The 22991-nt window shown below is 41.5% G+C and overlaps 1 protein-coding gene across 12 annotated transcripts in view; it reads left to right on the top strand.

Annotated features, from left to right (window-relative positions):
- Positions 1 to 22991, top strand: part of SPECC1L (sperm antigen with calponin homology and coiled-coil domains 1 like) — a 148139-nt gene that overhangs the window by 3621 nt on the left and 121527 nt on the right. For 9 of the 12 annotated variants that reach the window (XR_004030968.1, XR_004030969.1, XM_030815916.1 and 6 more), the window contains exon 2: positions 2343 to 2446. The exons of 2 other annotated variants lie outside the window; for them this stretch is intronic. The gene's annotated coding sequence lies outside the window, so the exon portion shown is untranslated. Of the gene's footprint in view, positions 1 to 2342; positions 2447 to 5090; positions 5119 to 22991 lie in introns of those variants that run through there. One more of the 12 variants, XM_030815919.1, reaches the window with a different exon arrangement.

The raw sequence follows: 22991 nt of genomic DNA, 5'->3' as shown, positions 1-22991 counted from the left end.
TGTTAATCTCAAATAAGATTTAGAGTTATTGTGACATACTCTTAAAACCTGCAGTGTATCAAAAGGCTCATTTTTAAAGCATCTTGAAATGAAATTAATAATGTAATATCTACTTCTTCAGAATAGTAGTTTTTATATTCTGAAGACTGACTGACTGCTCTCAGCCACTTCTGAGTTCTCTATTTTCAAAGAATAATTTGGTAATTCCATAAAGGAAATCTGTAAATAAGAGAAGAGAGTGAATATCTTTTAACCGTGTTTTTCCTGATCTTTTCCAACATCTTCATTGTGGTTCTGTCCTTTATTTTTTGGTTAAATCCAGAGGTTTACTTCTGCCTGTATCTTTCCAAACTATTAATCTGTTCACAATCACTCTCCCATTTAAACCCTTCAATAGCCCCACTACCTTCGTAATAAGGCCTCCTTAGCTTGGTATCCAGAACACTTCAATACTGGGCTTTGACCCCTGTTTTCCTTCCCCCGCCTCTGTTTAGGTGCTTCACTGAGCTGCACCGAACAGCTCTTGGCCCCTTGAAACCTCTGCAGTCTCCTTGTCTCCCTCTGCTGGAATAGTCTTCTCTCACTTCATCTGATCATTGCCTTCAAAAGTCAGCTCATTTTCTTATTTCCTTGCCCTTTTCATGTCCCTTGTTTTCCTCCGATTAAATTAATGTTCCGAACTCAAAAGAAAAACAACTCAGCTCAGGCATCACCTTGCCTGGAAGGCTTCCCTAGTCCTCCTGCCTCCTGCAGACTTATCTGGCACCCTGTGCATTTGGGATTTGGCACACTATGTCTCGTCTGCGGCCTCCACTGGACGATGAGACCGTAAGTGTGAGGCTTGACTGAAAGTTGTTGACTCTGCTGGGGTGCTGGTACAGTGCTGGGCACGGTAGCGTTACAGAGGAAGAAGTGAGCCACTTAGTTTCTGCCCGTAGGAGCTTTTATTCTAGTTGCAGTTGACCCTGCCAGCTGTGAGACACCTCCCAGTAGAGCATACCGACTTTCAAAGTCTGTTTAATTGTATCTTAGTGTCTGATTCCAGTTTTATTTCTTGAAGGCGAGGAGTGTCTCTAATGTCTTATTTTGGCACCCAGAGACCAGGTGGGCATCATATTTGTCCCAAATTGTGGAAGGAATGTACATTTGGCACAGATTACTTCCCTTTTTTCTCTTGTACACCTTTCACCTTTTTTTTTTTTTTTGAGTTTGATGTGTTTGGACAGTAAGGATTTAAAAGATTAAGATTAAATTTCAACCTTGTCTATTGTGCATATAGCCTAAGGAAAACAAAAAGTTAAAGAGGAAAAATACATTGCCTCTAAAAAGAAGACTCATTATTCAATTTTTTTTATTTTTAATTGTTTTCAGAGACTGGGTCTCACCCTATCACCCAGGCTGGAGTGGTGATCACAGCTCACCGTAGCCTTGAACTCCTGGGTTCAAGGGTTCCTCTTGCCTTAGTCTTCTCACTAGCTGAGACTGCAGGCCCGCACCAGCACACCTGGCTAATTTTACAAAAATTGTTTTGGAGAGACGTGGTCTCGCCATCTTGCCTAGGCTGGTGTGGAACTCTTGGGTTCAAGCAAACCTCCCGCCTTGGCCACCCTAAGTGTTGGGATTACAGGCGTGACCCATTGTGCCCAGCCTAAACTTTTTTTTTTTTTTTTTTTTAAATGCTAAGCTGTACACAAAAGAAAGTAAAGGTCTTGGTCAAGCCTAGGAAAGAAGTATGCAAAGAAACTGGTGGCAGGCTGGATGTGGGCATATTTCAGGGCTTTGGGAGGTGAAGAGAGGATTGCTTGAGGCCAAGAGTTCGAGACCAGCCTGGGCAACATAACGAGACCCTGTCTGTACAAATAAACATTTTATAATTAGCCAGGTGTATGTACCCTAGAACTTAAAGTATAATTAAAAAAAAAAAAATTAGCCAGGTGTGGTGGTGCGCACCTGTAGTCTCAGCTACTTGAGAGGCTGAGGCAGGGGGATCTCCTGAGTCCAGGTGTTTGAGGCTGCAGTGAGCTAGGATCACACCACTGTTCTCCAGCCTGGGCTACAAAGCGAGACTCTGTCTCTAAAGAAAAACATACTGGTGGCATTGTCAAAATTTGTCAAGAAATAGCCCTTATACTGGGCCCAGTGGTGCGCACCTGTAGTGCCAGCTTTTCAGGAGGCTGAAGTGGGAGAATCTCTTGAGCCTAGGAGTTTGAGTTCAGCTTGAGCAGCATTGCAAGAGCCCAGTCTCAGAAATATTAGGTCAATAACATTTATTTTAATTAAACAAGAAAAAGAAGTATCTGCTAAAATTTAAAGCTATTCTATTCTTTCTCTGTCTCTTCTAGTGTTCTTGGGGAAGATCCCGACTAAGCCATTTTCCAGTGGCACCTCTTCCACCATGAGTTCCTGAGGCAGTCTGATGGGGCTACTTTATTCCAGAACAATCACAGTGAGACCTTTTCTCCCAATAAATGCTGCTTTTCTCTGCTTAATATATTCTCTTGCTTACAAAACACTGGTGTCTTCTTATCATGGTTTGGTTCTACCCCACTGGGCCCAAGAATTCTTGCCCAGGAGCAATCGAATTTTCTTCTTGCATGCTTTTTAAAACTTTGGTGGGGTAGAGCCAATTTTAAATCTTCTGATCCATTTTTTCATTGTTTTTCTCTCCCTTCTGCATTTTCTGCAGACTCCGTTGAATCCTTGCAGTTACTTAGGTTTGCTTTGTCTCCCCCATTACAAACTACTTGCTGGATTTTTCAACCCTAGTTCCCTCATTTTTATGATTTATGCTCATTTCTTTGTACACTTAGTCTTGCTCCATCTCCTAACTCATGGCCTCTGGCCCTGGATTATTGTTTTAGTTTTTTATTTTTTGTGTTCTTCTACCTCAACACTTACCTTCCTCTCCCAGTCTGTACCCTATCACCAAGGTTGTCATTAACCTTTCATATTATTCCTCATTATCCATGTATTCATTTGCAAATAAGCATATGTTAACAAAATAACAGGTTTATGGAGATAAAATTCACATACCTTAAAGTTCAGGCTTTTGAAATGTACCTTTCAAGTGGTTTTTGGTATATTCGCAAAGTTATGCATTGATCAGCATTATCTGATTCCATAATATGTTCAATACCTCAAAAAGAAGTTTGTACTCATTAGCAGTCATTTCACATTCACCACTCCCTCTGGCTCTGGGCAGTCACTGATCTTTGTGTCTCTATGGATTCGCCTATTCTAGGTATTTTATGTAAATAGAATCATACAGCATGTGACCTTTTGTTTGGCTTTTTTCATTTAGCAAAATATTATCAAGGTCTATCCCTGTTGTAGCATGTATTAGCACTTCATTTCTTATATGTCTGAATGATAGTTCATACCTTATTTGTTCATCAGTTGATGAACATTTGCGTTTTTGCCACTTTGGGCTATCGTGAATAATGCTACTGTGAACAAGTGTGTACAAGTTCCTCTGCAAATTTTTGTGTGGACATAACCCTTTCAGTTACCTTAGGTATATATGTAGGAGTTGAATCGCTGGGTCGTGTAGTAGCTATGTTAAACATTTTGAGAAACTGCTAAAATGTTTTCCAGAGCTGTACCATTTTACATTCTGTGTATGAGGATTCCATGTTCTCCACTTCCTCACCAGTGTATGGATTTTGGGGTGTACTTTTCAAAAATGGGATTAGGCTGGGCACAGTGGGTCACATCTGTAATCTCAACACTTTGGGAAGCTGAGGTGGGAGGATCACTTGAGCCCAGTAGTTTGAGACCAGCCTGGGCAACATAGGGAAGACCCTGTCTCTACAAAAAATAATTTAAATTAGCTGGGCGTTGTGGCACACACCTATAGTCCCAGCTACATGGGAGGCTGAGGTGGAAGGATTTCCTGAGCCCAGGAGTTTGAGGTTGCAGTGAGCCATGATGGCAGCACTATACTGTAGCCTGGGCGTCAGAGCAAGCCTCTGTTTCAGGGAAGAAAAAGAAGGTGGGATCATATTTTTGACACTTTTCTTCTTGTTTTCTTAACTTCATACTTCTGGAAATTCCATTAAATTAGCTGCTACCACTCTAACTCATTATGTTTCATGGCTTCATAGTAATATTGCATAATATAAATATACCATTCATTCGTCAAAGTTAGCAGATATTGACTGTTAGGTGCCAGGCACTGCTCTAAGTATTGAACAAAAACACACAAAAACTTTTGCATTCTTAGAGTTTATTTTCTGATGGAAGGGGTGGAGGGAGATAAGAATTTAGGAAATAAATTAATTACATATATAGCATAGGGTTTCACCAGTGAGTGCAGCTTGAATCATTGGCAGCTTTCTTAGTAGTATAAATACAGTACTAAAGACGAAATTACTCTAAATGGTGTTACTTAAATTACTGTAATAGGTATTACTATTACTCACTTTGCAGGTGAAAGTGGAAACAGCATCATAAAATGAAAAATAGAAAACAGCTGGTTAATGTGGATCTGGAGTTTTTCTAGGACATAAACTGATGAGCTAGAAAAGTAAATGTGTCAGTCCTTGGTAGCAAAGTTTGTACATTTATAAATTTTATCCAAATCCTCTTAATCTAGTGATTAATACACTCTTCACAAAAGGATGAGGGAGGTATATGTGTATGTGTTGAAAGGTTCTGAAGGATGCAACTGAGAGTACTTTGGGGGACATGGCAAAACTTCCAGGCCCATTCAAGAGTCTTGTTTTCTCCCTGAGCTTTTGTGTATTTATTATATTTCCCTATTAATTATTGAGATTGTGCCTTACAGTAAAACTTGCTTTAAATTGTTGATGCTATAATTTAAAATAATCTGGGTCTCCTAGAGTGGTTAAGCCTGGAAGAAAAGGTTGTCCTTCCTGCCAGGGCAGATTGTATATAGATATGCAACCTGGTTGCGCCTGTGCTAACCCCTACTCTGTTGGGCCTAGAAGTACGCAGTTAAACATTTCTGTTCTGATTTTTTAAAAAATATTTGACTTTGTTTACTTTCTATTTTATTTTATTTTAGAGACAAGGTTTCACTATTTTGTACAAGCTGGTCTCGAATTCCTGGGCTCAAGTGATCCCCTTCCCTCGGCCTCCCAAATGCTGGGATCACAGGTATGAGCCACTGCATCTGGCCTTAACTTTGAAATGAAGTTAGAAATGTACATTTTATTATTATTGTTTTTATTATTTTAGAAACAGGTCTTGCTCTGTTGCCCAGGTTGGAGGGCAACAATGGTGCAATCACAGCTCACTGCAGCCTCCACCTCCTGGGCTCAAGTGATTTTCCTGCCTCAGCATCCTGAGTAGTTAGGACTACAGGTACTCGTCACCACAGCTAATTTTTATTTCTGTAGAGACAGGGTCTCACTATGTTGCCCAAGCTGATCTCGCACTCCTGGGCTCGAGTGATTCTCCTGCTTCAGTCTCCTAAAGTGCTAGGATTATATGTGTAAGCCACTGTGCCCAGCCTAGAAATGCACGTTTTAGACACACATTTACTCAACTTTCCTCTTGCCTGCCCAGGACTATCCAACTGTGTTTTTGTGCCTCAGAGTCCTTTCACATGTTCTGCTTTTACTGGGAACTCGTAGGCAGTAAGATCAAATGCTGACCTTTGAGGCATCTACGCACTTCCAAAACCTGCTTCCTCTCTCATTTGCCACTTTATTTATTTATGTTTTGAGATGGAGTCTCACTCTGTTGCCCAAGCTGGAGTGCAGTGACACGATCTCAGCTCACTGCAGGCTCCGCCTCCTAGGTTGAACTGCCTCAGCCTCCTGAGTAGCTGGGATCACAGGCAAGCGCCACCACACCCAGCTAATTTTTATATTTTTAGTAGACATGGGGGTTTCACCATGTTGACCAGGCTGGTTTCGAACTCCTGACTTTGGTCTCCCAAAGTGCTGGGATTACAGGCCAGAGCCACCATGACCATCCTCATTTGCCACTTTAAATTTTAGGAGATGGAAAAATTAAGTATCCCCAAAAGCTCAGGGTTTCCTATTTGGGACTTCAGTTACAGAGATTCATTTTTTTGTTTCCAGGCTGGGCGCAGTGGCTCACACCTGTAATCCCAGCACTTTGGGAGGCCAAGGAGGGAGGATTGCTTGAGCCCAGGAGTTCAAGACCATCTCGGGCAACATAGTGAGACCTCATCTCTACTGAAAATAAAAAAAAAAAAAAATGGGCATGGTGGCACTCGACTGTGATCCCAGCTACTCAGGAGGCTGAGGTGGGAGGATCCCTTGAGTCTGGGAGATTGAGGCTGCAGTGAGTTGTGATTGCACCACTGCGCTCCAACCTGGGTGACAGGCTGAGACCCTGTTTCAAAACAAACAAAAATATTTGTTTCCAAATTGCACGCAAGGAAGGTAGTAATCCCTGAGTGTTAAGCCAGCAGATTTTGCCACTTCATTTTGTGTGCTAACTCAAGAAATCAGGACACCTGATGAGTTGAAGCGTTCAAGGTAAAGCTCTGCTATCCCCATCCTTCATAGGCTGTTCTGCTTGGGCCTCCCAGTGATGGAGGACTGCCTCTTTGCTTGCTAGAGTCTCTATAGTTTTTTCTTTTTTTTTTTTCGGAGACGGAGTCTTACTCTGTTGCCCAGGCTGCGGCATGATCTCAGCTCAGTGCAACCTCTGCCTCCTGGGTTCATGCGATTTTCATGCCTCAGCCTTCCGAGTAGCTGGGATTACAGGCATGTGCCACCATGCCCGGCTAATTTTTTGTATTTTTAGTAGAGAAGGGGTTTCACCATGTTGGTCAGGCTGGTCTTGAACTTCTGACCTCAAGTGATCTCCCTGCCTCAGCTTCCCAAAGTGCTGAGATGACAGGTGTGAGCCACCACTCCCAGGTGAACGGAATAGTTTTCCGTTCACCACAGTTTGTGACAGTCTCTACGTTGTGAAGTGACTAGTTCTCTTTTCCTTCTGCCCCTCATCACCTTTTTCTTCCTCATTTCTTTTTTGAATTTTGCTGTCTTGAATTGGTGTCTAAAGGATGACATAGCAGACAAGGGGACTGACACATGAACTCTCATGAGTTACTGAGAAATTTTTCAGTGCTCTATCTGCATCATCTGCTCGTTCTCTCCTTCCTAGGTGCTAGCCTGCCAACCTGCTTTGAGAAACTGGAAATGAATCGGGGGGTAATCAGCCTCCCCTTGTACATATAGGGACCGCATCTCCAATGCCTTGCTTTACATAATAAGGAATGGTGTTTTGCTTACCTACTTCCATGCAAACTGCTGATATGGTTAGGATTTGGGAAAGAGGAAGAAGGGAATTGTGGGTTTTGAGGAGTAGCTGGGGCTTGAACAAAGAAGAGGTAGTAATGAACATTCCTGGGGTGAGGCAATTAGTTAGCTGAGGGAGAAGAAGGCATATAATAAATTAGGGACGGACAGACTGTCTGTAAAGGGCCAGATAGTAAATGTTTTAGTCATTGAAGACCTTAAGGTCTCTGTTGCAGCTAATCAACTCCATCATTGTAGTGCAAAAGTAACCACAGACACTACAGATGTGAATGAATGTGACTATGTTTCAATAACATTTTTTTTTATTTTGAGACAGTGTCACTCTGTTGTTGAGGCTGGAGGGCAGCAGTATGATCATAGCTTATTGCAGCCCTGACTTCCCAGGCTCAAGTTATCCTCCCACCTCAGCCTTCCAAGTAGCTGGGACTACAGGCACTCGCCACCACCCCCCACCCCCCACCCCCGTTAATTTTTGTATTTTTTGTAGAGGCGGGGTTTCACCATGTTGGCCAGACTTGTCTTGAACTCCTGAACTTCTGGGCTCAAGCTATCCACCGTACTCGGCCACCGAAAATGTTGGGATTATAGGCATGAGCCAGTGTCCAGCCCAAAATAGTCTTCTGATTTTTTTTCCCCCAACCATTTAAAAGTGCAAAACATTCTTAGTTTTTGGGCCGAAAAAAGACAAGTGATGGGTCATACTTGGCCCCAGATTGTGGTTTGTTGACCCCTGTCATAGAGGAACAGGAAGCAGGGAGGACTGGTTATAGGGCCTGGGAAACCAAGACAGGGAGTTAGACTTAAGGTAGTATGAAAGAGGAAACAATTTTTGTAATGCAATGAAAATTTTAAAGGAAGGATGTTTTGTATTTATATGTGTTCCTGGAAGCATCTGAGTTTTTATTCAAAACATATTTTCACTATGGAAAATTTCAAACATTTACAAAGTAGAGAGAAAAATGTAATGAAATACCAAGTGACGTATTTATCACCTACCTTCAACAATTATCAGTCCTAGGTCCTTTGCATTTCTGTGTTTTAGAATCAACTTGTCACATTCTACAAAAAAGCTCCTGGAATTTCTGTCAGGATTGTTTTGAGTCTGTAGATAATTTCAGGGGAAGAATTGACTTCTTAATAAAATTGAATCTCCTAACCCATGACCATGGTATACTTCTCAGTTTATTTAGTTTTTCTTTAATTTTTCTCAACAATATTTTGTAGTTTTCAGTGTACAAATCTTTCCAGTTTTTTGAAGGGATGTTGTCAGATTTACTCCTATTTCATATATTTTGATACTGTGAATTTCAACTTCCAGTTATTCATTGCTAATATATAAAAATACACTTGGTTTTTGTATATTGATCTTGTATCCTGAGACCTTAATGTAATTCATTTTCAAAGCTTTTTTGTGGATTCCATTGGCTATTCTGTCAATGTTGTCTGTGAATAAAGACAGTTGTACTTTTTTCTTCCCACTCTGAATGCCTTTTATTTATTTTTGCTTCCTTTACTGCACTGGCTAGAACTTCTAAGTACATAATGAATAGAAGTGTAACTGCCCAATGGGTTCACCTTGCCCACTTCCTAGACAGAGCCGAATCATCAAGACGGGGATTGCAACAGACAAAGAGTAATTCAGGCAGAGCCTGCTGGGTGGGAGACGGGAGTTTTATTATTACTCAAATTAGTCTCCCTGAGCATTTGAGGAGCAGAGTTTTTAAGGACAGCTTGGTGGGTGGGGGGAAGCCAATGGGCCAGGAGTGCTGATTGGTCAGGGATGAAATCAAAGGGAGTTGAAGCTTTCTTCTTGAGCTGAGTCAGTTCCTGGGTGGGGGCCACAAGATCAGATGAGCCAGTTAATCGATCTGGATGGTGCCAGCTGATCCATCAAGTGCAGGGTCTGCAAAATTTCTCAAGCACTGATCTTAAGAGCAGTTTAGGGAGGGTCAGAATCTTTAGCCTTCAGCTGCATGACTCCTAAACCATAATTTCTAATCTTGTGGCTAATGTGAGTCCTACGAAGGCAGTCTGGTGCCCAGGCAAGCAGGAGGTCTGCTTTGGGAAAGGGCTGTTACCGTGTTTGTTTTAAACTATAAACTAAGTTTCTCCCAAAGTTAGTTCAGTCTACACCCAGGAATGAACAAGGACAACTTGGAGGTTAGAAGCAAGATGGAGTCGATTAAGTTAGATCTCTCATTGTCTCAGTCATAATTTTGCAAAGGCAGTTTCAATTGTGGTACAAGTGGATTTCCTTGTCTCATTTTTTATCTTACGGGGAAGATATTCAGTCTTACGTCATTCAGTATGATATTAGCTACAGATATTTCATATATGCTGTTTATCAGGTTTAGTAGGTTATCCTCTGTGTGGAGTTTTGTATTTTTTTAATAAGGAATGAATGTTGGGTTTTGTTTAGTGCTTTTATGTGTCTATTGAGATGATCATACGGCTTTTCTGTTTTAGTTTACAATGTGGTGAGTTACACTGAGTTTTGATTTTTTTTTTAAGACGGGGTCGCACCCTGTCACCCAGGCTGGAGTGCAGTGGCATAATCCCGGCTTACTGCAACCTCCGCCTCCTGGGTTCAAGCAGTTCTCCTGCCTTAGCCTCCCAAGTAGCTGTGATTACAGGTGTGCACCACCATGCCTGGCTAATTTTTGTATTTTTAGTAGAGGTGGGGTTTTACCATGTTGGCCAGGCTGGTCTCGAACTCCTGACCTCAGGTGATCCACCCACCTCAGCCTCCCAAAGTGCTGGGATTACAGGCGTGAGTCACTGTGCCTGGCCAATAATTTTTTTTTTTTTTTGAGATGGAGTCTTGTACTGCCGCCCAGGCTGGAGTACAGTAGTGCTATCTCGGCTCACTGCAAGCTCCTCCTCCTGGGTTCACGCCATTCTCCTGCCTCAGCCTCCGGAGTAGCTGGGACTACTGGTGCAGGCCACTACACCCAGCTAATTTTTTGTATTTTTAGTAGATATGGGGTTTCACCGTGTTAGCCAGGATGGTCTCGATCTCCTGACCTGGTGATCCGTCCACCTTGGCCTCCCAAAGTGCTGGGATTACAGGCGTGAGCCACCACGCCCAGCCTGCCTGGCTGATTTTTGAATGTTACACCAACCTTGCATTTGTGGGATAAACCCTACTTGGTTATGACGTATTATCCTTTTTTTCTAGATTGTTAGACTCAATTTGCTAAAATTTTGTTTGTAATTTTTACATTTATTTTCACGAGAGATATGGGCCGTAGTTTTCTTTTTTTGTAATGTCTTTGTCAGATTTTGGTATCAAAGTAACGCTGGCTTCATAGAATGAGTTGGGAAATATTCTTCTCGGTTTTCTGGAAGAGTTTGTAAAGAATTTGTTTTATTTCTTCTTTAGTGGAATTCCTGAGCGAATCCATCTATGTCTGGGATTTTCTTTGTAGGAAAGTTTTTAACTACAAATCCAATTTCTTCAACATAGAGCTATTCAAGTTATTTATCACTGTTTGAGTGAGCTTCGATAGTTTGTCTTTCAAGAAATTCATTTGTTTTATCCAAGTTCTTGAATTTACTGGCATAAAGTGGTTCCTAATAGTCTCTTATTATCCTCTGATAGCTGTAGAATCTGTACTGTTGTTGTCACCTTTTCCATTCTTAATGCTGGTAATTTGTGTCCTCTCTTTTTTATGAGTGTGGCTAGAGGTTTATCAGTTTTCTTGATCTTCTCAACCCATTTTTTGTTTCATTGATCTCTGTTTTACGTTTTCTATTTCATTGATTTTTGCTTAGATGTTTATTCTTGTCTTTCTTCTCCATACTTTGTGTTTCGTTGCTCTTATTTTTCTTGTTTCTTAAAGTAGGAGCTGATTTGAGTCATTTCTTCTTTTCTAACATAGGTGTTTAGTGTTATAAATTTCCCTTTACTGCTTGAAGTGTAGCCCACAAATTTTGATATGTTTTCATTTTAAGTTCAAAACACATTCTAATTTCCCTTTTGGTTTCTTCTTTAGTTCATAGAAGTATGTGAGTTCCCGAGTAGTTCAGAATTTTCCAGAGATATTCCATTATTTTGTAATTTAATTAATAGAGAATCTTTTATTTTATTTTTTTTTGAGACAAGAGTCTTGCTCTGTCACCCAGGCTGGAGTGCAGGGGCGCGATCTCGGCTCACTGCAAGCTCCGCCTCCCGGGTTCATGCCATTCTCCTGCTTCAGCCTCCTGAGTAACTGGGACTACAGGCACCCACTACCACATCTGGCTAATTTTTTTGTATTTTTAGTAGAGACGGGGTTTCACCGTGTTAGCCAGGATGGTCTCGATCTCCTGACCTCGTGATCTGCCCACCTTGGCCTCTGAAAGTGCTGGGATTACATGTGTGAACCACAACACCCAGCTGAGAATCTTTTTAAAAAAACACCACCACAATACCATTATCCCATCTTTAAAAAGCAACAGTTCAGAAAGAAGGAGGACAATTTGAAAGAATACAGAAAGGATCAGAGAGATCTGTGTCAGTCAAGAAAGCCTGATAAAAGGCCAGTGGAGTGACTCATGCAGAGTAGAGGGAGTGGATGAGAAGAGAAAGGGAGAGACACATAGTCACCAGGGACAATCGAAGGAAAAGTAAGTGTAAGTTTGTAGTTGATTGAATGAGGAAGATGGAGGAAGGTAAAAGAAAGCTGTGTTGAATTAAACTCTAGAGTGATCAAAGCTGTGGTGGTTAGGATTGGAAGAGGGTGGCACACACTTAGATTGGAGTGATGAAGTTTGCAGTTGTCTAGAAGAACCTCTGAAGTTTCTCTGCTTAAGTTGGAGTGGAAGCAGCCCTGGGGATTGTAGTGGAAAGGGAGAGCTATATGTCTACTAGTACTATGACGAGATAGAAGAAAGTAAGTTTAGGATAAAGGGAAATTTGTCCTGGTTGTAGTGGGAAGGAAAGGAGATGGATGCTTATTGTAATTCTGTGGGCTGAGCATTTTCCTTGTTAGTTTCCACACATCGTTTGATGTGGTTCTTATAGCATCCTATGTGTTAGCTGTTTCTACTTAAAGATGAAAGACTGAAATTTAGAGATGAGTAATATGCCCAGAGCCAGATAACTAATAAGTGGTGGAGTTGTTAGCATTTGAATCCAAATTCTACCCAACCACAGTCTGAGTTCTTTCCACTTGGTATGTAAATTCATGAATACAAGCCAGCAAATGTACCAGGCTGCTCCTATTCAAAGAGCTGCCTTCTGTGTATCACATGGTCTATGTTAAGTGTTATGACCTAAAACAGTACCGCTGTCTTTTGTTTTGTTTTGTTTTGTTTTTTTGAGACGGAGTCTTGCTCTGTCACCCAGGCTGAAGTGCAGTGTCACGGTCTCAGCTTACTGCGACCTCCGCTTCCTGGGTTCAAGCGATTCTCCTGCTTCAGCCTCTCAAGTAGCTGGGATTGCAGGCACCTGCCACCACGCCCGGCTGATTTTTGTATTTTTAGTAAAGATGGGGTTTCACTATGTTGGCCAGGCTAATCTTGAACTCCTGACGTTGTGATCTGCCTGCCTCAGCTCCCAAAGTTCGGGGATTACAGGCGTGAGCTACCGCACCTGGCGCGCTGTTCTTTTTTAAAAAGAAAATCTTGATTTTGTGTTTTGAAGTCCTTAGAAGGGATTGTTTATTTAAGCTAAAATAATCAAGTTACTCATTTATTCAGTAAATCAGATTTGACAGGCAACATTCTCAGAGGCATGTATATGTGTGTAGGGCTTTGGTGATTTTTTGGTGATGTTTGTAACTAGAATATAGTTTCGAAGGCTTAGATTTAAGACTTCCATCTGATAAAGTGGGGGTAAGCTGCAGCAAAATCTGCATGGTAGTCTATTCTTGACACTTGCTGTTAGTAGTAACCTTTTACTGAAAGTCTAAGTTTGCTTATGTCATACAATATTGTTCTGAAAGTTTACTTTTTAAAAATGAGAATGAAATATTGGGAAGAAACATCATAGTTATTTTACATGTTCTGTTTTTTTAGTACCTGATTGGTTATGTTATATTGACATTCTCGCATGTAATTACACTTTATTGCTTGAACTTGCAATATGTTGCTCCTGAGATAAAGACATAGGTGAAGCTTATCCTAGGTTGGTAACAGCAAAATTAGTGTATTAATAATTGAGTCATATGGTGTGTTTCGGCATTTTAACAAGGAAGTATGGACCGTGACATTTTGAATTTGAAAGGAAGTACTTTTTACTGCTTTCCTCTTTTTCTGTCTTATATCTTTGTCCTACCACTAAGAAGTGAGTAAAGTTCTAGACTCAGTTATAGGATATCTTAATAACAGGCCGTGAACTGTGTCACTGATTAACTGACCTATCTAGTAAGAGTTAGGATTTACTTCTAACATTCACGTACTTTTTGCAGTAATTCAGGCTATTCACATCATAGCTTTGCTTTTGTCTGTTTTTCAAGTAAGAGGCTGAGGCAGAAGAATCACTTGAACCCTGCAGGCAGAGGTTACAGTGAGCTGAGATTGCGCCATTGCACTCCAGCCTGGGCTACAGAGCTAGACTCTGTCTCCAAAAAAATGAAAATTAAAAATAAGTAAATGTGAGTTTCAGATAAATAGTGATGACTTTTTTGGTCTAAGTATACCCTAAATGTTGTCTGGATAAAAGACACTTAGGTGAGTGCTGTGGCCAGAAAGGTAAGAGGGATGGGGGGCCAACCAACTAGAGACAAGGGAAGGTATCACTAAGGACATGGCAGTGGAGCTGAGTCCTGAAGTGACGCATGAGCAGTTATTTCTCAGGGAAGAAAGTGGTAAGGGGTTTTCAGGGGTAGGAACAGTAGGAGCCAAAGTGTGGGTATGTGAAAGTGTGTGGCTATATGTGCAAGTAAAATGGAAATGAGATGGAGGGATGGGTTGGAGCCTGGATTTGAAGAAGCAGGTATCGGCGCTGGGGTGTTTGGCCTGGGACAGTGAGGCATTATTTTACAGGAGAGTGGCCTGGTGGGATGTGTGCTTTAGAGTGTGGACAAACAGCTGTGGCACAGAAGGATTGCTGGCAGGGGAGGGCGACAGGAGGCTGCCAGAGTTGTCCAGCTGGACTTCTTCCCTGACACAGACAGGCTGGCATAGGATTGGCGTGGTAGTGGGGATGGGAAGGAGGGAATGCCGTGAGGTCAGGAACTTCCTCCAGTCGCCAAGAGGCGTCTTGACTGTTTAAAAATGTCTCTGAAGATTTAGCACACCAAGGCCCTCTATAGTCCCAGGGTATAGGCCACCCTTGAGATTAGAAAGAAACCCCTGGGAGCTGTGGTGGGATGGGTGTGGCTTTTGGAGGTGCCCCTGTTCAGACTCCTGCTCTACCATTTGCTTTGGGATCACCTTTTACAGTGGATCTGATATTATAATACCCACTTCTTATGATGAAAAGGAACTCAGTGAGTGTGGAATCCCTAGGACCGCGCTGGAATATAATGGGCCCTCGGGGTTTAGTTTCTTTCCTTCTTGCCGGTGAGGTTTCAGAGGGACTGGAGAACAGTGGATTTTGACCATCCATTTGGGGTTATCAGTCTGTGCCAGGCCAGCTGGAGACTACGAAAAGGAGGTACAGGTAAGCAATGAGGCCCTGTGTTTCATTCTCAGATTTCATTCCGGGAGATCAGAGAGAGCCCTTCCTGGAACCATATCCTTTCCTGGGGAATATGGGTGGAAATCCAAGGGCCCAGTGCATATTTTCCCTTCTCTTTCAGCTCTACCAGCTGCCAGAACTGTGGCTTTCTTAGCAGATTGTCTGTGCACACGAGACCTTATTTATGGGATGGTTTACAGAAAGACAAACCCTTCCTTCTAAGTTTAACCAGTCCCCTTATACCAAGGTTTCCCAACCTTGGCTGTATTGATATTTTAGGCTGTATAATTCTTTGTCGTGGGGGGCTGTCCAGTGTGTTGTAGGGAGTTCAGCAGGATTCCTGGCCTCTTAACACACTGTCTGTAGCACCTTGCCTCCCACCCAGTTGTGACAACCAAAAATGTGTACAGACAGTGCCAAATATCCCCTAGGGTACAAAATTATCCCCTACCCCTCATTAAGTACCACTGCTTTATACTCACTAGACACAGGGTAAAATAACAGCATTTTTTATTAATTTCTTTTTAACCTAACCAGTGAAATGCTTGTTGAAAAAAAGACTTAGTTCTTAGTTTTTACTACACTGAATTTGAATTCTATTTTAACTTAGTTTAGAAAGACTTCTCAAATCCAAAATTTTAAGCTTTTTTTTTTTTTTTTTTTTTTTTTTTGGGATATAGCCTTGCTCTGTCACCCAGGCTGGAGTACAATGGCGTGATCTTGGCTCACTGCAACTTCTGCCTCCTGGGTTCAAGCGATTCTCCTGCCTTAGCTTCCTCAGTAGCTGGAATTACAGGTGTCTGCCACCACACTCGGCTAATTTTTGTATTTTTAGTAGAGACGGGTTTTCACCATGTTGATGAGGCTGGTCTTGAACTCCTGACCTTGTGATCCGCCCACCTTGGCCTCCCAAAGTGCTGGGATTACAGGCGTGAGCCACTGCTCCCAGCCAATTATAAGGTTTTTAGAAAGGATTTTTTATGTTGTTATACTTGAACCATTAATGAAGTGCAAAATGAAATGTTTCATTTCGTATTTCACATCAGAGGTTGTTATAAATGTACAAATAGATTGATGTTTTGAGTTAAAACTATGGCCAACAGTTAATTTTATCGATACCAAATTGTGCAAGTTTAAACTGCCTGCCAGGAGTCTGAGCATAAAGCTGTGGTTTGAAAGGATCCTGGATAAACGTTTTCTTCTTGTAAATATTCAGAAACTTTGGCTAAGGAGGTAGTGGCCAGAGGAGACGCAAAATTTCTTGCATTCTGGCAGTTTGAACTTTGGGAACCAATGTGTTTTGGACTAAATCTGGAAAAATCACTTATGTACTGTTGCCAGACATTCTTTTAGGCTGTCCTTTTCCAGGCTTGTCACTTGTCTGGAATGTTAAGTGTTGTCAGTAGTTTAACGTCCTTTCCAGCAGCTTGCGTTAAAATGAGAGAAGATCTCCAGAAATGGATCTGAAGAGGTCTTGGCATAAGATTAGGATTTTTATTTCATTATTTTTCAAAAAGAAAGAAGAAGACTTACATGGTTCTAAGTTTAAAAAAATCCAGGAAGCTTCTAATCGTTTCTAATTATTTTCTTGTGTTAAGTCTCATAGAATAATAGAAATCGGGCCGGGCGCGGTGGCTCACGCTTGTGATCCCAGCACTTTGGGAGGCTGAGGCGGGCGGATCACGAGGTCAGGAGATCGAGACCACGGTGAAATCCCGTCTCTACTAAAAATACAAAAAATTAGCCGGGCCTGGTGGCGGGCGCCTGTGGTCCCAGCTACTCGGAGAGGCTGAGGCAGGAGAATGGCGTGAACCCGGGAGGCGGAGCTTGCAGTGAGCCGAGATCGCGCCACTGCACTCCAGCCTGGGTGACAGAGCGAGACTCCGTCTCAAAAAACAAAAAAAGCATAATAGAAATTATAAGTTAGTGTGAGTGAGCTTTTCTTTGGCCAAAACAAGTGGGAATACAGTTGTGCTGTTTAGTGGCCGTTTGAATTGGTATTACTGATAACTACCTCCTTTTTTTTTTTTTAGCACCCTATATGTAGTTGTGGTTGGTCTAGCATCCTATATGTAGTTGTGCTTGCTTTCCTCTCTAACCGAAGTTTGTTTTTCCTTTCCGTCCACGTGGGGTTATTATGAGAATCAGTGCCCTAGTATTTGTGCAGTGTGGGCTTTCCACATTGGCTGGCTGGTGCTTTCCAGCCAGCTTACTTTCATAGTTAAACGACAATGGCAACATCAGCAAAGTGTCTCTGCCTCCTCATTTACCCTCTGGCTCTCTCCCCTTCACACATTTTTGAGAAGTTCTTTATCCTTTTCTTTCCTACTCAGCTTTTTATTCCACTCCACTGCAGCATGACTTGGCCTCCATCCCTCCACTGGGGCTTCATTGGCCCTGCTCACCATCACCTCCTTATCTTGATTAAAGTGGCCACTCAGGCATGACTGAGCAGTCTTTCTTCTGTGGATTCACCTTGAGACTTCCTTAACTGGTTGGACAGGCAGAAAGGAGGGAATTGTGAGAAGAACTGGGTTAAAGCAGAAAGGAGCTGCATTTTCCTTCCGTGGCCATGAGGGTGTTTAAGGGGGAGTGCCTACCTGGAGTGGGGAGAGGACATAGAGAACAGTTTCTTTCGTCTTGGAGTTAGAGGTAGAAACAGGGGAGGTAGATCTGGATGCCATCTTTCCTCATAAGTCATAATCGATATTGTTGATTCCTGGAAATAGGAAACTACCCTGTTAAATGTACTACATGTTACAATTTTAGGCATAGTATAAAATCTGTCTTTAAACATTAAGAAAGTACTGTCTTATAAAAACAAACATTTAAAAGTTGTGCCTCCTCAGTCAGTAAGCATTGAAGTTTTTTGAGCAGTACTGGACTTCTGTCTGGATTCAGACTGAGCAGAGAATCACATATCTGAAGCCATCTTGCCCTGCTTCTCTTTCCGTCCTGTTTCATGCACCTTGAATATATGCCGACTTGCACATGTGCAGTTTTTTGACATGACAAGGCTCAGACTTTCCCTCTTAGTAGTCCTTGACTTTTTCAGTGGAGTCTCACTCCAAGTCTTTAAAATGTGTACATGAAATGCACCTTTCTGAATGTGTGTCATAATTCACCATAAGAAAGGTTATGTATATGTTGAAGAATATAGGATCAATCCATTACATTATGATTTATTTGATTTAAACACTTCTTACTGGGTTTCTTTTGAAAGTTTTGATTGGCTTTTGGTAAGACACATGTTTTATCAAATCGATTGTTGATTTTGCTTCATTTAGCAACATTCACTTTCTGACTCTGAAGTGGCCCTTTCCCTGAGTTACAGTTTCCCTTGACTGTGTGATTCTTTCTCCTCAGTGTTTTAAGTCTGTTCTTAATTTACAATTTTAATATGATCTCTACATTTTGAAAATGAAGTTTGTGAAATAATAGAGATAAATAGATTGCTTAGGTTAAAAACCCTTTTTGGATTTTCAGTGGGTATTGATAGGCATAAAAAGTCATAATTAATAAGCAGTTCCTCTTAAATTGTTTGATTCCATGTTCTGAAAGTACAGATTATGAAATGAAATTTTTGAACTTCTGAAAGCTACTAATCCACTCTCCTTTATAAACAAGGCTCACAGAGTGTGGGTGACTTGCACAGGGTCACATAGATGGTGCCAGACCTGGGACTGCAATCCAGGTCTCTTGATTATTGTTCCAGTGGACTCCATACTATATATTTTCATAATATGTAATTTTCAGTAGGGAAACCCCAGAAGCTAATGTTGTTTGTTGACATCTGTGGGCCATGGTATATAATCTAATATAAGTAGTAGGTAAAAACAATCTTTAGTCATTCCTTATAAAGGGTTTCTTTTACAAAGAGTCTTTTGAATTGCTGCTTTTATTTTAATAAGGCAATAGTCATACATGGGGCATGTAGTATATTCTTCTGTACATTATGATAGCTCATGTTATCTGGTCTTTACTGTGGGCTGCCAACCTGCTAACCACTTTAGTTTCATTATTTAATTGAATCCTCTCAACATCCTTGTAAGGAAGGTACATAGTATTACCAGCCCCCTTTTACAATGAAGAAACAGATTTCAGAGAGGTTAACTTACCCAAGGATACAGAAGGATACAGATTTGATCATACATGGTTGGGCAGTCTCCTGGATAGTAGTGTTTTCTTTTTGTTGTTATTTTTGAATAAGCACAGAGAATTATTAATTAAATAGGAAATTTAAATGGTTTTAAATAGCAGTACATTTTGGAAACATTGAGGGGAAAAGATTCTAATGGAGGTGAATAGGAGGAATTGAAAGAAGAAAGTAGTGACAGCAATCAAGATCCTGGTGTGACTACAGAATGGAGAGATTGGGGACTGCCCCGTAGTTGCCAAGAAGGATTCCTGTCCCACCCTGTGCCAGGGCTGAAGGTGCTTCTCAGCCAAGGAATGGCCTTGGAGCTCCCTTGTGGCTTCCAGGACAATTTGTGTTGTCCTCTAATCAGTGCGGATCCTTCTGGATGCAGTATGACAGTAAGATAAATTTATAATGTCCTTTTGGCATATTTCTGAAACTTGATTGGTGTGTTTTTCATGGGTGGATGGTTGGTGAGGGTGGGGTTTCTGAACCACTGAAATAAGTTGCCGTCCCTGACCTTGGATTGTTATACCATTTTTCCTTTGACCTTTGATCTGTGATGAAATAACTTCTGGAACTGGGATATCAGGAGTTATGTTCTTGTTGGTTTACACAAGAACTCTATAAACTAGGTTTTATCAGTTCTTTTTTATAGGAGAAGAAACAGATTTGCAGATATATAAAGTGATTAAGTGATTTGTCCAGAGTCATACAACTTGGATGGCAAAACTGGAGCTTGAACCCAGGTCTCTTGACCTTTAAGTTCAGTTCTCTACTCACTGTGTGGGAGACCCGGAAAGAGATTCTTTTGGTGTGTCACATAGCCTTACCATTGCTTTGTCCTATGTAACGTCATCAATTATGTGAATTATCTAACATTACAAGAGTCAGAAGGTGTCGTAGAGATGCCTTAGAATCCAGCTTCCTTTTTATTGTAGATGAGAATACTAGGTGGCCAAGTGACTTAGATTGAAGACAACACTTGTTAGAAGGAAGACTAACGGGTTTCAAGTCAAAGTCAGAATTTAAAATTATTCCAAATGCTGGAACCTTGAGCTGATTTACCAAATAAAAATTTTAACAGATAAAGGTTTAGATTTTTTAGAATACAGATTACACAGCAATGAAGAGGAAAAGCTGGGCATGGTGGTATGCTCCTATAATCCCAGCAACTTGGGAGGCTGAGGCGGAGCTCAGGCTGTAGTGTGCTATGATAGAGAAAAAAAATTAAGAAGAAAAGGAAAGAAGTGGGATGTTGCTTACTGTACAGTTTTGAAAACATTTCTGCATGTTTGTAAAATTTCATAATAAAATGTTAGGGGAGGCTGGGCACAGTGGCTCATGCCTGTAATCTCAGCATTTTGGGAGGCCGAGGCAGTGGGATCACAAGGTCAGGAGATCGAGACTATCCTGGCCAACATAGTGAAACCCTGTCTCTACTACAAGTACAAAAATTAACGGGGCATGGTGGCACGCACCTGTAGTCCCAGCTACTCAGGAGGCTGAGGCAGGAGAATTGCTTGAACCCGGGAGGTAGAGGTTGCAGTGAGCCGACATCGCCCCACTGCACTCCAGCCTGGCGACAGAGTGAGACTCCACCTCCAAAACAAAAAATAAAAGGGGGCAAAAGGAGAAAAGTAGCTTAGCAACAGTTTGTGTGGTAAAAGACTTGAAAATATTAGATAACCGTGAACTTATTATGAGCCTCTGGAAGCTCTTAGAAAAGCAGATTTTTTTTTTCTTAGATTAAGACGGGAGCAACTCAGTTTCTAGATCAAGAGAGATAATAGTCTAGCCGAGCTCTGTGCTTGCCAGATCAGATCTGGCTTGTATCTGTGCCCACTTCCAAGGTTATACATTGTTATACTTTGATGCCTGCTATACTTTGATGCCAGTGGATACAGGGTACTGAAATCTGGAGGAGTGGATGGGGAATGAATGTGTGGTGCTGACTCGGAAGAAGGGCCAATTTAGGAAAGCTCCATGGTGGTCTTCAAATACTGGGGGAGTTGTGGAGTGAGAGTGGTACTTTTATTTTGAATATAAAGCTTAGATTAAGGGAGAGCAAAGACATTACAGGGAATTAGATGCCCATTCTGTTTTCTTCATCCCTGACCCTCCCATTCTGTACCTTCAGTACAGCAGCCCAGGTTGGTCTCTGGGAACTGCAAATCAGGTTATAGGACTGCACAGCTTTTATTCACCGTCCTGTGTCACATGAAGTCCAGGGCTTGACTGGTCTTCTGGCCCTTGCCGACTAGTCCTCATTTTGACATTTCTGTATTCTAGCCCTACTGTATTCTAGCCAAGTCCTTAGGGTTCTTCAGTTGAACCTGTGTTTACTCTCACTCCTTTGAGGTGTACCTCCTACTTTGTTGCCCAAAGTAAGGCAGAATTGGGGATCTTTCTGCTTCCATTGTATCTTGTACATATACTTGCCCTGTTTTTTGTTTTTTAAAGTAGATTTATAAAGGATGGGGACCTATTTTGTTCATTTACATGTCCTGTTTATTCCTCTAGACTGTGAACTCCTTGAAAGTGGGTATTTTTGTCCTAGTCCTTTTTTTTTTTTTTTTTTGAGATGGAGTCTTGCTTTGTCACCCAGGCTGGAGTGCAGCGGCACGATATCAGCTCATTGCAACCTCTGCCTCCTGGGTTCAAGCAATTCTCCTGCCTCAGCCTCCTGATTAGCTGGGATTACAGGCACGCACCACCACACCCAGCTAATTTTTTATATTTTTGGTAGAGACATGGTTTCATCATGTTGGCTAGGCTGGTCTCAAACTTCTGACCTCAAGTGATCCACCTGCCTTGGCCTCCCAAAGTGCTGGGATTAGAGGCATGAGCCACCATGGCCGGCCTGTCCTAGTCTTTATATGCCCATATATTTGAGCCCTTCTTGACTAGGTTCCCAGAGAATTGGTGCTTGGCTTGCCTGGACACGGAATAAATGTTTATTGATAAATAAATGTTGTGCCCACAATGACTTGCCTCATAACTGTTTAGTAGTGAGGATCCTCCCACAGTAGACTCTTGTAACTACAAGAATATTTTTTTGTTGGTGTTGCATGTAGAGTTTCCTGTAAAATGGCTTCCAAGATATTTTTCATTTCTAGTAAAGAATCTGTGAGTTGATTTTTAAATAGTATTATGTCTACCTTATGTGGAAGGTAAGAGATAGCCCCTTGTTTTCCTCAGGAGGTTTTAATTATATGATCTCCTTGTAGAAGTAAAGGAAACTCTGGAGCTTCCTGTGTGGCTGTGAATGTATCATTAGCTTTGGGCAGGGCTCCCAGAGCTGTGAACCCTGTCCTGAGGAGCACTGGGACATTCTAGTGAGCGTTCAGGCCACCCAGATTGCAGCCTCGTAAATGAAGGGTTTATTTCTCTAATGAGAGTGGTTTGTGTCTTCACCCAAATAATATTTTAATATTAAATTACAACAAATATTTTAAATTTTAAAGTAGGTATATATAAATTACTATGATTTTAAAAATAATTTCAATAATTGTTTAAAAAAGTAATTTTAATACATTTCAATAATTTATTTTAGACTCAAGGGGTACACCCACAGGTTTGTTGCATGGTTATGTTGCACGATGCTGAGGTTTGGGGTACGGATCCCATCACCCAGGTAGTGAGCATAGTTTTTCAACTCATGCCCATCCCTCATTCCCTTCTTCCAATTAGTGTGATTACAACTAAGAATTTTACTTTTACAGCTCTAATTTAATATATATTGATCTAGACCTGGCAATAAATATTCTGCTCTAAGAAAGGTTTTATGTTAAATAACATGGTAGTTAGTCCCTTCAAAATAAAAAATTTTGATTAAGAATACCAGTACGGGCCCAGCGTGGTGGCTCATGCTTGTAATCCCAGCACTTTGGGAGGCCGAGGGCAGATCATCTGCGGTCAGGAGTTCGAGACCAGCCTCGCCAACATGGTGAAACCTATCTCTACTAAAAATACAAAAATTAGC

The sequence above is a fragment of the Nomascus leucogenys genome, chromosome 7b (genome assembly GCF_006542625.1).
Source record: "Nomascus leucogenys isolate Asia chromosome 7b, Asia_NLE_v1, whole genome shotgun sequence".
Classification (NCBI taxonomy): domain Eukaryota; kingdom Metazoa; phylum Chordata; class Mammalia; order Primates; family Hylobatidae; genus Nomascus; species Nomascus leucogenys.
The sequence above is the reverse complement of the archived record's forward strand: the minus strand, read 5'-3'. Positions and strand labels throughout refer to the sequence as shown.